Below are 18956 nucleotides of genomic sequence, written 5' to 3' on the forward strand. Positions count from 1 at the left end.
ATGAAAAGGGTGATGAATTTGATAGATTTTAAGGCAGGCCAACTATGCAGGGTGGCGATTCAGTAAAACAGGAGTAGATGCTTTTTAGTCATATAAACCTGGGTTCCAATCTGACCTCTGCCACCCTCTGGTCCAAGGACATTGGCCAATTCTGCCTTTTCTACACAAGGGTATTAGTAATTACTTCTCACTGCACTGGTGCCACATTAAATGGGATAATGAAAGTAGAGTTATCAGAACATTGTTTGGAACGAAGTAATCATATAATAAATTCTTATCAAATTCTATCAACATGCAATACCAAAAAAAGAGATGACAAGTTTTTCTTGGTGACCAAGAGTGTCAAAGACACTGGACACGTTAGGAGAATTACAGTGGTTCCCAAATATTCTTATGTGATGTAATAAAGGTAAGTGCTTAACACATAGCTCACACTCAGTAAATTACCTATTTTCTCAATTCTATAATACTAATTTTTATAAATTTTTACTCTTTCTGAAATTTGGATGAGCCTTAAAATTGATGCATGCATTTAACGTGATACCTACAACTATTTTCTCTTGAAAACTTGTACTGAAATCAACAGGGTGTCTTATAATCAATAGTGTTTTAATTACATAATGAAATAAAATAGTATTATTAAAAATGCTTCATCTCCTTTAAGAAATGACCAGATCTGTACTCTCAGAAGTCTGAAAGACCTAGCTGACAGTCTGAAGTGTCACCAAACTTTCCCTTTGAAGTTTTACTATGTCCTTGAGTCTCTCACCTTGATTCTTTACTGCCATCCCTATCTTCTAACTACTATTTTCTGATTACTTGCTATGTTCCAAGTACAGTGCAAAATGCCTTATAAATATTTTATTTTACTGCATACAGCCCTAAGGTGAAATGAAACAGGAGGATATTGAGGCTTTAATGAGAAAACTGAGGCACAGACAAGTAAACATGGCTCTAGTTCACAGGAGCTGATATATGGGTCAAGTTCAGGTGTGACTCCAAAGCTGTGATTCTCAACCATGACTGGAGTTCCTTGATTATAAGGAAACGACTTCAACATGCAAAGCAATAATCCAGTTCCCATAGGAATAACCTCAGAGTTAGAGCCTAAGGGAAAGCAGAGGAGGGGGTTATCCAAGTAGCACCAGGGAAATAAAATTATCAGAATCAAACTACATACTGTGTGCCTTCAGGGGTATTTTTGTATCAGTTCACAGTATATATTTTGAAGATGTACTTTAAGTACAGTGGAAAATAATGTGCAAGGGAAAACAAGATTGATATTGTAAAGAATATATTTAATATGTTTATTCCCTATATTTTTGCATTTTAAAAATAATAATTTAATAAAGTCTATAGTGGGAAATATTTTGTTGGGACTACAATTCAAAATGTGACCGTTTCATCTTTTAAACAATGTGGTTGTGAAAATTGCTGGGGTAAAAACTGTAAATAATAAAGGTGTTAGGATACAGAAAAAAGAAAAACGAACAAACCTAACAAAGGTAGACTAAGGAAACAATAATTGACCAGTATTCCTATGTTACGCTAAGTTTAAGTCACTTATCTGTTGCATCCATAAAATATCCTCAACCACACATACTTTATTCAGTTAATGCCTAGAACAGCCCTGAGTTTCCATTTGCCTAAGACGGCCCTGGCTGATGCTGATGTCCCAAAGCAATTGTCAATACCCTCAAAATTGTCCCAATTTAGATGATAAATCATATGGTCACCCTAAGAATACTCAAGAACCTTAAATTTTATTCTAACCCTGCCTATTATAAATCATAAAATATTTTTTAATCATCAGATTCTTCTATAAGGCAATTTACCCATGTGAAACAGTAGAAATATTTATTATAGCTCACTCAAAAAAACAAAAGAAAAGTAGCACCACAGAGTTGCAGAAGCTTAGAAGGTAAGTATAAGTTTATGTCTACCTCTCTCTACCAGAGCTCCTCTCTGTGAGAGTGCCTGCTTGTTTGACCCACAAAAATGTATTACAACCGTAACTTGCCACTGCACCAGGCTTCTTGGAAAGAGAATGGGGGGGGGGGCTATAACTTATAAGGAGAGATGAGGCCTACAAGTTGTTTATCAGCAAAATATCTCTCATCAGAAGCATGTCTGGCCAGCCACAATTTCTAAAATTTTTACAACTAAATAATTACTTTGGACAAAGTCAATTTTTTCCTCTAGGTCCAGGTGTGGCCTAGTCAGAGTTTTCAACAGTTTTTATTAGGCACTCAACATTCCTTTCTCCTTTATTTATTCTTTATAGAACTCTACATATGTTCAGGTTGCTAAACTTTTCAAATATGACTCAAGGAAAGATGACCTTATCATCTAATCCAGGTACAGATTTTGACTGGTCCAATCCAGCAGCCCATGGTCTTTTCTGGATGACTTATAGGGTTCAGAAGTGACCTCATTTGGTCTAAATGGAACATCTCGGTCTATGCTTGTTTGACTGGCTTCAATCTCAGTCTGTGTGTGTGTGTGTCTGTCTCTTTTCTACAGAAAGTAAACAACGAACCACATAAGTCACAAATATCAGAAGTCACACTGTCACCTCAAAGTAATCAGCATCACAATAAAATGAATACTGAGGAAGGTAGAATAGAGACATGGAAAAAACTGGATCCATGGTAACATTATTAAGCCTAACCCACCTCTGAATTTTCAGTTATAGACATAATAAACATACTATATTTTCAGCAGCTTTGAATCAAAGATTTTGTTACTTGCATCCAAAAGCATGCCTTGGATCCAGTGCTTGGGGAGGCATAAACAACTGATCAGAGCCAACATGGAAAAGGAAACTGTCTCAGTAAATGGCAGCAACGTCAATCCAAATGGTCAAGCCCCAAATCTAGAAGTTACCTTTGGCTTTTTAAAAATTATTTTTCACTTCAAATCTGTTAGAAACTTGTGTCTATTTGCCTCCAACATATTCTGCATTCTATCTACTTTCCTTGAACTACTTTCCTTGAACAGCACAAGTATCCTGCAATTTGTTCCTGGGACATTACCATATGCACATAAATGGTCTCCTACTACCAATAATAACACACTCCAATTATTCTCATCTATGCCACTAAGATAATTTCAAAACCTTTTCATGGCTTCCCATCACACTTGGAATAAAAGCTGTATTTTTTAAAAAATCAGGACACACAGATTCTCGCATGGCCTGCCACCCACCTCTGCAACCTCTTCTCTTTTCCCAACACTTGTTCCATCGCAGCCATCTGGCCTCTTCACTGGTTTGCTTGCATTTTTTCCTGCCCTAGTACCTCTACACTTTCTTCTCTACCTCAAATGCTTTTTCTATGGCTTTACATAGCTAAATCCTTCTCATCCTCCAAGTGTCAGCTTAAATATTATCTCCATAAAGGAACATTTCTTGACCCCTTCATGTTTCAGCCCATGATTCTACCCCACTGTGTTAAATACCGATCACATCATCCCAGGTATTTCCTTTATTGCACTTGTCAAAACCTAGTTCTATTTTGTTGTTTGTTCATATGCTTTTGTTTGCTTGTTTCCGTCTGTTTCTCAAGGAGATCAGCTCCATGAGAGAGGAATCTTAGTGGTTCCAGCTGTCTACCTAAGACACTGACTTAGAAGGTAACTGGTTATGGCAGGTTTAGAACCTGGCTGTAAATTCTTTGATACTCTTTCCACTGAGAGGTGGGATCTATGCTACTTGCTCTTCAATCTGGGAAAGGTTTAATAAATATGATACAGTGGAAGTGATGCTTTGTGACTTTCAAGAGTAAGTCATGAAAGTCCCATGCAGCTTCTGCCTTGTTTGCTGGGAACGCTCACACATGGATCCCTGAGCTGCTATATAAAAGTTCATTACTCATGGACTACCACGCTGGAGGGGCCACACATAGGTGCGTTGGTAGCTGATCCCTTTCTTTAGCCATCCCAATCCAGGATCCAGGTATGTGAGTAAAGAATCTATGCTCATTCAAGCCATTCCAGGTGAAGCCCTGGAAATCACAAAATCATAGAGCAGAGAAAAGCTGTCCTGGTGGTGCCTGTTCTGATTTCTGTTGTGTGTAATCAATAAGCATAAGAAAATGATTGTTTTATGCCACTAACATTTTAGGATGTCTTCTAATGTAAGGATGTTTTCTAACGTAAAAATAGGTATCTGGAACAAAGGCCCTCCAAATTTTGAAAAATATTTGTTGAATGAGGATGACCACCCACCTTGTGGGGACACTCGTCCAGAGACCTGGGTTCTAGTCCAAGCTCCATCACTAATATATTATCTAACCTTAGGAAAATCCTTCCCATCTACAGGTCTCAGGTTCCTCCCATGTGCATTGAGGTGATATGACTAGCTAAACTCTTAGGTCCTTTCCACTAAATTCTTAGTCTATAGATGAGAACTAAGGGTTTCAACAACAATTAAAAAATGTAAATAGCCAGGAATTAGGGGCTCTCTCTTCTCTGGGCATTAAAGTGAGCTTAAATGATGTGATCCTTAGAGTTCTCAGCATGCTAGGGTGGAGGAAGGGATCTGACAAGGCAGTCATTTTCCTGTATCTTGGTATTCCCAAGGAAACCATGCCTTTGTCCCTAAAGCCGGATCATGTGGGTGGAAGGGCTCAGCAGACAGATGGGTTAACTAGGGGGGAGGAAGGGAGGGAGGGGCTGCAAATAAATGGCTTCTAAAGCCTTCTGTTTTCTAACTAAACCATTTTCCTTGTTTCTTTCCAAGATCCTGCAATGTCTCTACAGTACTGACTCCAGAACTCAGAGGATGGAACTATGGCAGCAGCAAAAATGTAGTAGAAAGACTGCTGGGTCTGCGGGTTACCCCTGAAAGCTGGAAAGCCTTGAGCAGTCACCACTCTAACCTTCTGCTGTGTAAGATGAGGATAATAACTCCTCTCTGCTCTTCTTCATTAGGAAATGGAGGTGCCTTTTCCCAGGGCACACAGGATATCAAACAAAAATAGGATAAGAACATGGGCCTCCCAATTTGCACTCCAGGGCCATGTTATAGCCCCAAGCTCCCAACCCCTCCCTTCATACATCACTCAGCATAGGAATCAGGTTCTAAAGAAGAGGAAGCATGGACAGCCAGGTATGAGGGATATGAGCACATTTTTTTCCACCTTTGGAATTTCTGTGAGATTATTCACTGGGACTAGATCTTGGAGTATGATTAGGTGAGGATCTAGAGAATAAAAAAATAATTCCTGGGAAAGGTCATTCCCATGATGAGTAGGAGTAGGGAGGGTGGCGGTCTTAGCTTGTAGACTTATTAGCTGCTATGGTTCAGACCCACCTGAATATAGAAGAAGCACATTCTGGGAAGAAGAACTAAGAGTACTGGGAGGGGGGGGCGCAGTTGAAGGGGTTATCATTTAAAAATTCATTAAGCAAACAGCTCAGCTTATACTATGTCACGTGTTGCTTTAGAGTTCCCTGACCTTCCTTCTGCTAAGTTCAGATGTAGCCTCAGAATCTTTCTAATCCCAGAACAACAACAGCCATAGCCAATAGATTAGAGCTATTTTATGAGACCATTCAGACTTACTCACAGGGAGGAAGTGATTCTGAATATGGCCTGATGTTCAGGAATCAAATACGTTCCAATTGCAGCCCCCTGTAAAAACATAAGGACAGATATGTGTACAATAAGAGGTATCCAAGGTGGAAATATTTTAATATAGTTGCACAATGTGACAAAACACCCAGGTTGCCATTTCTGTGGTTCAATGCCCCTTGTATTACAGTGCAATTCTTTTAGGAATTCTATCTAATAAGGATGCAATGGCCTATAGTTAGAACAGGCTACAATAGCTGTAAGAAACAAAATAAGTGGCAATAATTTCATATGGTATGATTCTGTTTCACGTCAACTGTTTGAATTTAAGTGAATTTTATAGAGGGACTTAGTATAGAACATGCAAAAATATTTTTCTACTTAGCTAGCTAATCTATATCATTCCTTTAAGCATAAAAATGAAAAAAAGTGATCTATAAAATAAAGTACTATAAACATAAGTGATTATTATCATTAGTAGTCTCAGTGTACCTTTAATATTCTGATTTCCTTTCAAAGCAAATAAACTGGTAGAAGATGGATGTTTATTGGGCCACCAAACAAGTATTCCACATTATCACTTTAGCTAAAATAAATTTAACTCTAATCAATCTTCTGTTCGGAGAGAATGGGGTTAGAAATCAGAATGCAAGTGAAAGAAAGACACCATCATGTAAAGAAAAAAAAATACTGCATTTGAAATGTAGTTTACTGCTTATGTGAGGAGTAGCCCAGCCATAATGAGGCAGGGAGAAAAAGAGGACAGGGCAAATGTATGGTGGTAAACACTCAGGCCACCATCCCCTTCTCCCATACACAATATAGACATTACAAATTAATCACAGAGCTCTTTTCTGCTAAGAACTGGTGTGATCTCAGAATTCTTCTCCAAAAATAATCCAGACTGCTACAATGGCCAACTGGACTTGACATATGAAATAAGATCAATTTGCAGAAAGTTGGGTGATAGTCACAGACTGGGAATTAAGATCCCTGTGTTCTAGTCCCAGTTTAGCCACTGATCTACTCTGTACTAAGGACTAATTTCTTCCCTTTCTAGGTATCAACTGCCCCATTAGTAAACTGAGGTCAAAACTTTCAATACTGCCTATGCTAGAATCACCAAACTTCCCTCCCTGCCACTCCCCCTGGAAGGGATCTTACAGATTAGCTAGGCTTGCCAAGCCACTGCAGGAAAGGATGTGGATGGCAGGGAATGTTTCCCTGCTACTTTTGTAAAGATATTTTAAATTCACAGTCAAATGAAAGTGGAATAATGTCATCTCAAATTATTACCAATTGTTTTCTTTTCTACTGTAGCTGGTTTAACTCTAGCCATTGCAGCACTGTTAGAGAGAATTCCTTGGGGATCTCTCAGAAGGATGAAGTGGACCCTGAGCAAATCTGGAAGCCTGAGTTTTGCTCCTCACCAGCTGTGTAACTTTGTTGAAATGATTTCTTCTCTACGATGCTACCTGTTCCAAACATACCTATCCCTGTGTTCCATACTCTCAGCTCCTGAAAAGGACACTCGAGTGCCCCACAGAACCAATGAGCAACCATATTGTTTCTCTCTTGTGAATCTAAAATATGATTCACAGAAACCGAAGCCAATTCATGGAAGGCTTTTTGGTGAGAGGTTACAGAGACAAGATTTGGGCAGCAATGTTGCTTCATGTTCAAAACGAGTAGGGAGAGATAAATGTTCAAGGAAGCACAAAGCAGAGGCCATTTAAGAGATTGAGTTATTTGCCTAGGTTCCAACTGCATAGTTTGGAGGGTTTTTTTGTTGTTTAATTAATTGATTTATTTATTTTTGGCTGCCTTGGGTCTTCATTGCTGCGCATGGCCTTTCTCTAGTTGCGGCGAGCGGGGGCTACTCTTCGTTGTGGTGTGCGGGCTGCTCACTGCAGTGGTTTCTCTTGTTGCAGAGCACGGGCTCTAGGTGCGTGGGCTTCAGTAGTTGTGGCACACGGGCTCAGTAGTTTTGGTGCACGGGCTTAGTTGCTCTGCGGCATGTGGGATCTTCCCGTACCAGGGCTTGAACCCATGTCCCCTGCATTGGCAGGCAGATTCTTAACCACTGCGGCACCAGGGAAGTCCCTGTATAGTTTTTATTTCTAGTTCAACTGAGGCTCTGAGGGGGTTCATTACCCATCGCTGGATTTGCTGAATTCTCTGCAACCTTACCACAAAGTGTCCTTTGTTTTAGCCTGCTCTTTGCAGCCTAATCGTGTTCTGTTTAATGAGGGAAGCAGGCTGGAGTGGCTGGGACTAAGAGATCTCTGAAGTCATGTTCATGAATCTATACTCATTTATTTCTATATGATGAATCCTATCTCTACCCTGAAGCTAACTCAATGTCAACCAACAAGTTTCCTGTGGGAACTTTCTCTGCCCACAGCCTCTTCCTTCTTGGCCATTCCTCTTTTTAGAGCATGTAATTGAGTGTTGTGTGAACCCTCACCTCAATGTCCATTATGAGGTTTCCTTTGGTCCCAGTGTTCCTAGCATCATCAGCTTCGTGTGTGCCTTCTTCTTTTATATCTCTGCTTCCCTATCCTAGACTCCTTTCCCCCCAAAATTTATCAATGCAAACTTAGACCTCAATGTATTCACAATGACCCCTAAAGACTGACACACTTCTAAGAATCCCTTCTAATGTACTTATCTCAAGTAGTTTTCCAAAATTATTAAGGACAATGGCTCTGGGTTGGAGCCCTCACCTCCATCAATTACTGGACATGCAGCTGTGGAGACATTATTTAATCTTTCTGAACCTCAGTTCCCTCATATTAAAATAAAGTTCTGGGCTTCCCTGGTGGCGCAGTGGTTAAGAGTCCACCTGCTGATGCAGGGGACACAGGTTTGTGCCCTGGTCCGGGAAGATCCCACATGCCGCAGAGCGGCTGGGCCCGTGAGCCATGGCCACTGAGCCTGCGCGTCCGGAGCCTGTGCTCCGCAACGGGAGAGGCCACAACAGTGAGAGGCCCGCGTATCGCAAAAAAATAAAAATAAAAAGTAAAGTTCTATCAGATCATGCATAAACTTACATAGCACAGTTCTTTGGATATAACAGTCAATAAATGTCATCACTGTTGCCATCGTTTCCATCACGATCCTTGGCTCAGCATGCCTTTGCCCTGCTTCTCATGCCTACTCCAGGTTACAACACAGCTCCATCACTGCCTCCCCTATGGAACCTTCCTTGACCTTTCCTACTTCCTCATTTATTAAAGTATTTGTAACATTTAACACACTGCAAAGCGATACTTTATACATATGTTTCTTGTATGTGTATTTCTCCCCACAAAAGTATTTGTGGGGAAAAACATACAAATAAAAATATGTGGACTTCCCTGGTGGCACAGTGGTTAAGAATCTGCCTGCCAGTGCAGGGGACATGGGTTCAAGTCCTGGTCCAGGAAGATCCCATATGCTGCGGAGCAACTAAGTCAGTGTGCCACAACTACTGCGCCTGCGCTCTAGAGCCCATGAGCCACAACTAAACTACTGAGGCCTAGTGCCACAACTACTGAAGCCCGCACTCCTAGAGCCCGTGCTCCACAGCAAGAGAAACCACCGCAATGAGAAGCCCTCCTGCCACAACAAAGAGTAACCCCTGCTTGCTGCAACTTGAGAAAGCCCGTGTGCAGCAACAAAGACCCAACACAGCCAAAAATAAATATAAATAAAATAAATAAAATTTTAAAATATGTAAAATATCTTATACTTCATATGTATGAGTTTCGCTCCACAAATGTGAAATCTTTAAGAGCAAGAACTTGTTGTGCCTGGCACTTTTTTCTTTCTCATCCCCAAAACAATTCATCAATGTACTTTTGATTTTACTACCTAAATGTATCTCAAATCCATCTCTCTGGGCTCTTGACCTCTACTGAGATGAATAATTATGATGTTAACTAATGGTTATACAAGGGTTCCCAAATAGGTGCTCATATCCATTTACACAAAAGAAGTTAGGAGGATGGAAAGAGGTAAACTGCCCTAGAATCAAGGGATCCTGAGCTCACGGTTTACCAGCTTCAAAGCCTTCCATAGGAAAGCTTGTTCTGTTCTGTTTAAATAAAAGCTTGTTTATCCATTTCCTAGATGGATAACTCTATTTAATATATAACACCCCCTTCTTATTCAGCTAAAGTCCATCTTTCAACAACTTATATAATTGCTAGTTCAAATTCTTAAACCATTCTGGATAAGTCTCATCCTTTGTCCTTCTGCTATCCCTCCAGACACTTGAAGTCAATGATCTTATCTCATATATATTCTTCCTTTGAACCTAAGCAACGCTGCCAGGTCTATCAGATTGCAGCAGAAATAATTAGACTGGCTGGGGAAGTGTAACAGGGAAATATTCCAGGCAAGGACAAAAAGAGTCAGTCTCTTCAGCAGGGAACATGGAGAGAGGTAAGTGTTACTTGATATGACAGAGGAATCTAAATGAAAGGCCATAGGACATCTAATTGCGTGTTCCTTGCTACCTGGTCGTGCTGCCTACCCGGAACGGGACACTAAATGAAATTAGCAGAGCCAAAATTTAGAGAAGATCAAAGGAAATCCTTCTCTACACAATGTGCAATTATCCACTACTGCAGAATATTATTGAGGCAAACTGAAGCAAAAAGAATTTGGAAAAGGATTAGGAGCTTATATGAATAAGAACAGCTTGTGCAGTTACTAGCAAGAACAATAATTACACGGCCAATCGGTCCCCTGGTGTCAGGGTACGCACTGAGCTCAAGCTGGGGCCAGAGAATGAACTGCCTATAGAATAGTACAGTAGTATCCAATATTCTAGGTGCACTATCCGATTTTCCTTTGACTAACTGTTCTGAAGCATCTAAGGGAAAACACTTCAGTTGGTAAAGCGTGAATTGCTTCAGGTTTGGCTTCTGCAATCTGGGTCAGAAATGGAAATGGCCTCTGAGAAATCTCCAAATCCTGAAACAACTTTTTAAAAATGGCAGAATGGGAAAGTGCACTAGCTGTCTAAGGACCTGGGTTTCTGGTCCTGTTTCACATTAGCTGATTGGCTTGGCAAGATCGCCTACCTTTGGGAACTTCAGTTTCCTCATTTACAAAATGACAGGCGCTATCCTAGCCCTGTCTATGTAAAATATAACCCTAGTTCCTCAGGCTTCATGCCTAGGTGGGTATCACCAAGAATAAACTGATTTTTAAATTTACATAGAATCAAGGGGCAAACCTACACAGAATACATAAAGGCAGTGAAAAGTTTGTGCTCCAGCTGCCCATAAGAAGAATGTCTCTCACATATGGAACATGGGAGCCCACGTGTCCTCATTGTTGACAATCACCCCCATCTTCATATGCCATGGAGTCACTGATACTGACGACTCTCTCACGCAAAGGTCTTAGCTAGCTCTTTGCTCCCAAATCTCCCACAACCAACCTTTCCTCAAGTCTCTACAACATGAAAGGCCCACCCTTAGATTCATATGTAACCTATGTGGGAAAACTTTTCTGTTCGACTCCCTTGGACAAGTTTCTTCAAGGTGAGGTCAAAGGGCAATGGGTATCTATGGGTAAAGTTCAGGAAGTGGGGACATCCTTTTAGCTTCATGCACTTCCTTCTCTTCATTCTGCCTCCCCACTCAAATGACCAAAAGAATACGACGAGGGGAGAAATCCAAACCAGAAATGGAAATGAGGAAAGGATTGCACGTGCTACAAAAAATGGGAAATATTTTGAAAGAAAAAATACAGAGCACACCAAAATGAGAGATGGACAAACTGACCCATAAATGACCACAGGTAAAGGATGTATTGGCTTAGGAAATAAATGAATCTCCAGTGAACACCCACTTATCTATATTCTCTAATTTATAAAGGGACTAGAGGAAAAGAATAATTAACAAATGGCACATTTTCATTCTAGTAATGTATCTGGGAAGTCTCCACGTGGCATATTGCTGTTTATTCTATGTTCTACCCAGAGAATATGGGCACAGTAGCAGAATCTCCCCCAAAAGACCACTCCTCGGTTAGAGACAGATTGTCCCAGCTAATTTGGGGCTACTGCAACGAATGTAAAGAAGGAACTTCTCACTATGTCCAAGCTCTCTGGCTCAACCACTGCCCACCAAGCTCTTCTGCACACGTGGATGGATATTCCAACAATCAAGTAAAGCTACAATTTTTGCTTGTACAGTGTTTGTTGGTTTGGTTTATTTTTAAATCTGAATTTAGAAGATTCAAGTCCAGAAACACACAGAGTCTAATATTAAGTAGCTAAGCCTAAGATTCACTTTGGAAAGACGAGAGAACAGAGAAAGATTTCTGAACAACTGGAAAGCAACCATAGTTCCAGTGAAAAACAAACCAGGGATAAAGAACAGCTGTCCCCTCCATTTCATAAATGTTGTTTCAGAGGTATGGACTTTTTACATGGCTCTAAAAATAAGGCGTCCAGACAGTTAATAACGTGAGAGATGTAGGGAGGGGATGAAACTGTGGACACAAGATGTGTTATCCCCTACACCCTGCTCAAAGGCTTTAGCAAGTAAGGGGTCTTCCTCCACCTACTCTACTCGGCACCAGGCTAAGATCATTCTGAAAATAAAACCTAACCAAGATATACATGTATATATACATATATACATATATATATATATATATATATACACACACACATATATATATAGAGAGAGACACACACCTATATATATATGTATGTATTTTTAAAAACCCTCTCATAAAATAGAGAAATACTTGTTCAAAATAAATCTAACTTAATGCCATTTAAAAAGAATAACGGGGCTCCCCTGGTGGCGCGGTGGTTGGGGGTCCGCCTGCCGATGCAGGGGGCGCGGGTTCGTGCCCCGGTCCGGGAGGATCCCACGTGCCGTGAAGCGGCTGGGCCCGTGAGCCATGGCCGCTGGGCCTGCGTGTCCGGAGCCTGTGCTCTGCAGCGGGAGAGGCCACAGCAGGGAGAGGCCCGCATACCGCAAAAAAAAAAAAAAAAAAAAAAAAAGAATAACGTATCATAAACATACAGGGATTATTTAGGCGTGCAATGATGTACAATATTAGGGAAACTATTTGTGTAATTTATCAATCAAGAGATCAAAGTAGAAGTAGCATTCTCTCAAATGAGGCCAAAATTCAGCTGACAAAATGCAACAGACATTAGAGATTAAAAAAAAAAAAATACTTGGGGCCTTCCCTGGTGGCGCAGTGGTTGAGAGTCCCCCTGCCGATGCAGGGGACACGAGTTCGTGCCCCAGTCTGGGAAGATCCCACATGCTGCGGAGCGGCTGGGCCCGTGAGCCATGGCCGCTGAGCCTGCGCGTCCGGAGCCTGTGCTCCGCAACGGGAGAGGCCACAACAGTGAGAGGCCCGCGTACCGCAAAAAAAAAAAAACACAAACAAACAAACAAACAAAAAACACTTGGTAATTTATAAAAAGAGTACCACTATCTTAACATGGAAAAAAAGTGTATTTAAAATGAACTGTCAACATCGTACTCAAGGTGAAACTATTATGGCATTCCAACTAAAACCTGAAGAAAAGAAAATAATGCTATCACCACTAGGTTCTGGAAATTCTAGACTTTAAGATTGGGTGAAATCATGTAAGATAAATGGAATAGGAATATGAAAATTATTAGAAAACTCAAGGACAAAATTTCATTAACTACTGAAGTATTGTGAATAAGATGATTTATATAATAAGCCTAAGGGAAAATGGAATAATTATTAAATCTTACTAGATTTTGCTAAGATAACTTGTTACAAAAAAAGAAAAAGGAAAAAAATGCCTAGAATCCTGCAAAAACCAGTCAGAAATATGATTTTTAAAAATCCTATTCATATAGCAATCAAAATTAGAATATTCACTGTAGTAAACTTAACTAAAATTGTGTAGGATACATTTGAAATAGACCTTTAATTAGAGACATAAAAGATGATTTGTAGAAGTGAAAATAATTGCTATTTTTTAGTAGAAAAGTTCACAGTTTTAAATATTTTAATTTTCCCCAAGTTTATTTTAAAAATTCTGTATTATTCTTATTCTCAGTGAATCTCAAAGGAAATTATGTTTTCTTCATAACTGAACAAAATGATTATAAAAGCGGTAAATGAGAAAGAAAAGTGAAGAAACCTTTCAAAGAAAAACAACAGTGAGTAACTTACATTTCTGACTATTCAAAATATGTATAACAATTTAGTTAATAGAATTCTGGTAATACAGAATAAGCATTCAGATGAATAAAAGAGAAGTGAAATACATGAAAGGGGGTTTGTTTTTGTCAACTGTGACATCAGCTCCTGTCTGTTTAGCTGGTTTTTTCACAGTAATAGAACACAAGTAGCTAGGGGAACAGCAGATCGTAGATATCAAAATTGGTTCCCACCCAAGTCCCTCATCACATACACACAAAGCTTGCCACTGCTAATCCTGAAAGACTGAAAGTCTTATTGCTAAGTAGATTTAAACATGACCTAACACAAAAACTTTCAAGACAGGGCATTAACAGAAAGAATGTCCTTCTAAAAGAATCTGGCATGACAGATGGTCGAAGGAAATAGCACTGAGGACCTAACAGTCGGGCGGTATTTTTTTGTCAGCCAAGGCCAAAGGGAAACTGCAATGTGTTGTAGAGATTCATTTTCTGACAGTAGACGTTATATAAATGCATATGCAGAGACCATTTTGTCTTCCATAGGGATTAAACTAAAGCAAGAATTTACCACATAAATCTAGGTATAAAGGACATTTAGTGACGTAGTGCCTCTTTCCTCAGGGTGAAGCCCAGCGACCAGCAGCAATAGCATCCCCTGGGGAGGGTTAGAAATGCAGAATACTGGGCCTCATTCCAGACCTCCTGAATCAGAGTCTTCATCCTAACCAGATCCCCAGGTGATTCATATGCATATTGAAACACTGATGTAGTGGACATAATATCTTCAGCTCTGGTTTTACAATAGGATGTAAATCCTGGTCCTCTATGGGCCAGAGGGATTCCTTAGTGGAGAAGATCAATAAGGGTTAGTCTATAGTTCTGATACTACCCACTCAGGACCAGGGTCACTTCTTATGGGCAGCTGTTGAAGAACAGAACTAGAGAAAAGAATTGTGTGAGGGCAGCAGAGATCTTAGCAAATATTTGAACAGACCTCTCACGTGGAATAAGAAGAAATACGAGTTGTTTGTCATTAAGAAGGGTATGCCTAACACTGATTGCTGGAAACTGAAGATAAAACATTCCCTCGATGTAAGTTAAGAATTATCTAACAAATCAGTACAAATGGAATAGACTATCAGAGGGCTAATGTTACTTCTATTACCCCCACCACTATCTCAACCAGCAGGAATTAATTGCATCCTTATTCTGTTCGCCTGTTTTTGTTTGTAGGTATTTTACCTTTATATAACTAACCTTTTTAAACTGTTGTCAACTCACATGAAATTCAAAGATGTGAGATAATTTATCTAAGGTCAACCAGTTAGCAAGTGGTAGAACTAGCATTCAAATCCAAGCCATACTTACTTCCACAATGATTCTGAAACTAGAGATACTGAAGAGGGTCTTCATGCATCAGATAAACTAGGGGCAACTTAATGCTTCCCAAATCCTACTTGCTAAGTACTGGAGCCATCCTAAGTACTTCTATAAAAATGTAGATTCTAGAACCTCATTGCTGGAAAGTATGTTATAGTTAGGTTGGTGGAGGTGGGTGGGAGAGGGGTGGAAAACATGCATAGTTTGAAAAGTTCCTTGATATTTGGGATAGATTTTTATTCTGTGCTTCCTTTGATCTAATTTAACACAGGTGTGCGACAAGGGAATGTGATGTACGACACAGCTAATAATTCTTCCCATATCGGTCCCTGGTTGTTACAAATAGTCGAAAGCCCCCAGAGACAAACCATTTCTCTAGAAAAACACATTTTTAAGTGCATTAGGTGTCCAAAAAAAGACAGAGATGATTTCAGTTTTCTTTACTTTCATAAAGCTCATCAGCTAGAAATTACACAAAAAACATACATGGAAAAATAGCTATAGACTTTGAATTCTGTCTGCTGAGATGTCTCAGCATATGAATGAAGAAAAAAAGAAAATTCATATGAACTTAACAACCTAGTCAGTTTGAAGCCATAAGTGCACAAATCGGTTCAGCGTACTATGTTGAAATACTTCCCGAATGGAGGAAGAACATGTTAATACCTAATATATGTTAGAAATGAAGAGTAATGTAAAATTATAAATAATCATCACCAGGAGACCTTCACGATGGCAGAGGAGTGAGGTGTGGAGATCGCCTTCTCCCCACAAATACATTAGAAATACAACCACATGTGGAACAACTCCTACAGAACACCTACTGAACGCTGGCAGAAGACCTCAGACTTCCCCAAAGGCAAGAAAGTCCCCATGTACCTGGGTAGGGCAAAAGATAAAAGAAAAAACAGAGACGAAAAAATAAGGATGGGACCTGCACCCCTGGGAGGGAGCTGTGAAGGAGGAAAAGTTTCCACACACTAGGAAGACCCTTCACTGGCAGAGAAAGGGGGTGGGCGGGGTGGGGGGAAGCTTCAGAGCCACGGAGGAGAGCGCAGCAACAGAGGTGCAGAGGGCAAAGCAGAGAGATTCCCGCACAGAGGATCGGTGCTGACCAGCCCTCACCAGCCCGAGAGGCTTGTCTGCTCACCCGCCGGGAAGGGCGGGGCTGGGAGCTTAGGCTCGGGCTTCTGAAGTCGGATTCCAGGGAGAGGACTGGGGTTGGCTGTGTGAACACAGCCTGAAGGGGGCTAGTGCACCACAGCTAGCTGGGAGGGAGTCCGGGAGAAAGTCTGGATCTGCCTAAGAGGCAAAAGTCCATTGTTCAGGGGTGCACGAGGAGAGAAGATTCAGAGCGCCGCCTAAAGGAGTTCCAGAGATGGGCACGAGCTGTGGCTATCAGCACGGACACCAAAGACAGGCACGAGACACTAAGGCTGCTGCTGCAGCCACCAAGAGGCCTGTGTGCAAGCACGGGTCACTATCTAAAGCTCCCCTCCCAGGAGCCTGTGCAGCCTGCCACTGCCAGGGTCCCGTGATCCAGGGATAACTTCCCCGGGAGAACACACAGCACGCCTCAGGCTGCTGCAACGTCATGTTGGCCTCTGCTGCCGCAAGCTTACCCAACATTCTCTGCACCTCCCTCCGACAGGCCTCAGTGAGCCAGAGCCCCCTAATCAGCTGCTCATTTAACCACCTCCTGTCTTGGTGGGGAACAGACACCCTCAGGCGAACTACACGCAGAGGCAGGGCCAAATCCAAAGCTGAACCCTAGTACCTATGTGAACAAAGAAGAGAAAGGGAAATCTCTCCCAGCAGCCTCAGGAACAGCAGATTAAATCTCCACAATCAACTTGATGTACCCTGCATCTGTGGAATACCTGAATAGACAATGAATCATCCCAAAATTGAGCACTGGACTTTGGGAGCAAAGATATATGTATTTTTTTTACTTTTTCTCTTTTGTGAATGTGCATGTGTATGCTTCTTTGTGTGATTCTGTCTGTATAGCTTTGCTTTAACCATTTGTCCTAGGGTTCTGTCTATCCATTTTTTTGTTTGTTTGTTGGTTTTTTATTTTTCTGTTTTTTTTTGTTTTTTTTAGTATACTTTCCTTTTCTTTTTTTTTTCTTTTTTTTTTGCGGTATGTGGGCCTCTCACTGTTGTGGCCTCTCCCATTGTGGAGCACAGGCTCCAGACGTGCAGGCTCAGCAGCCATGGCTCATGGGCCCAACCACTCCACGGCCTGTGGGATCTTCCCGGACAGGGTCACGAACCCGTGTCCCCTGCATCGGCAGGCGGACTCTCAACCACTGTGCCACCAGGGAAGCCCCTTTAGTACACTTTTTACCACTTGTTATCATTGGTGGATTTGTTTTTTGGTTTGGTTTCTCTCTTCTTTCTTTCTTCCTTTTTTTTCTTTTTCTTAAATTACTTTTTAATTTTTTTTATTTTTAATAATTAGATTTTATTTTAATAAATTTCTTTTCCTTTCTTTCTTTCTTTCTTGCTTGCCTTTCCTGCTTTCTTTTCTCCCTTTTCTTCTGAGCCATGTGGCTGACAGGGTCTTGGTGCTTCGGCTGGGTGTCAGGCCTGTGCCTCTAAGGTGGGAGACATGAGTTCAGGACATTGGTCCACCAGAGACCTCCTGGCTCCACATAATATCAAATGGTGAAAGCTCTCCCAGAGATCTCTGTCTCAATGCTAAGACCAAGCTCCACTCAATGACCAGCAAGCTACAGTGCTGGACACCCTATGACAAACAGCTAGCAAGACAGGAACACAACCCTACCCATTAGCAAAGAGGCTGGCTAAAATACTGAGGTCACAGACACTCCAAAACACGTCACTGGATGCAGTACTGCCCACCAGAAAGACAAGATCCATCCTCATCCGTCAGAACACAAGCATCAGTCCCTTCCACCAGGGACCCTAAACAACTCACTGAACTAAACTTACCCACTGGGGGCAGACACCAAAAACAACAGGAACTACGAACCTTCAGCCTGTGAAAAGGAAACCCCCAACACAGTAAGTTAAGCAAAATGAGAAGACAGAGAAAAACAGCAGATGAAGGAGCAGGGTAAAAAGCCACCAGACCAAACAAATGAAGAGGAAATAGGCAGTCTAGCTGAAAAAGAATTCAGAGTAATGATAGGAAAGATGATCCAAAATCTTGGAAAAATAATAGAGAAAATAAAAGAAAAGTTTAAATAGGACCTAAAAGAACTAAAGAGCAAAGAAACAATGATGAAAAACACAATAAATGAAATTAAAAATCCTCTAGAAGGAATCAATACAGAATAACTGAGGCAAAAGAATGCATAAGTGACCTGGAAAATAAAACAGTGGAAATAACTACTGAAGAGCAGAATACAGAAAAAAGAATGAAAAGAATTGAGGACAGTCCCAGACACCTCTGGGACAACATTAAAAGCATCAACATTCGAATTATAGGGGTCAAAGAAGAAGAGAAAAAGAAAGGGCCTGAGAAAATACTTGAAGAGATTATAGTTGAAAATTTCCCTAATATGGGAAAGGAAATAATAAATCAAATCCAGGAAGCACAGAGTGTCCCATATAGGATAAATCCAAGGAGAAACATGCCAAGACACATATTAATCAAACTATCAAAAATTAAATACAATGAAAAATTATTAAAAGCAGCATAGCATAAGCCTCTTAGATAGCCTCATGCACCAGAGGGTAGACAGCAAAAGCAAGAAGAACTACAATCCTGCAGCCTGTGGAACAGAAACCACATTCACAGAAAGATAGATGAGATGAAAAGGCAGAAGGCTATGTACCAGATGAAGGAACAAGATAAAATCCAA

General features: G+C 40.8%; 1 long non-coding RNA gene across 1 annotated transcript in view; it reads right to left on the reverse strand.

Annotated features, from left to right (window-relative positions):
- The window catches only part of LOC132597113 (uncharacterized), a 195539-nt gene that overhangs the window by 153727 nt on the left and 22856 nt on the right, over window positions 1-18956 (reverse strand). Inside the window, exon 2 of the long non-coding RNA XR_009563496.1 lies at window positions 5571-5635. This is a non-coding gene — a long non-coding RNA (uncharacterized lncRNA). The remainder of the gene's footprint in view (window positions 1-5570; window positions 5636-18956) is intronic.

This window comes from Globicephala melas, chromosome 3 (assembly GCF_963455315.2).
Source record: "Globicephala melas chromosome 3, mGloMel1.2, whole genome shotgun sequence".
Classification (NCBI taxonomy): domain Eukaryota; kingdom Metazoa; phylum Chordata; class Mammalia; order Artiodactyla; family Delphinidae; genus Globicephala; species Globicephala melas.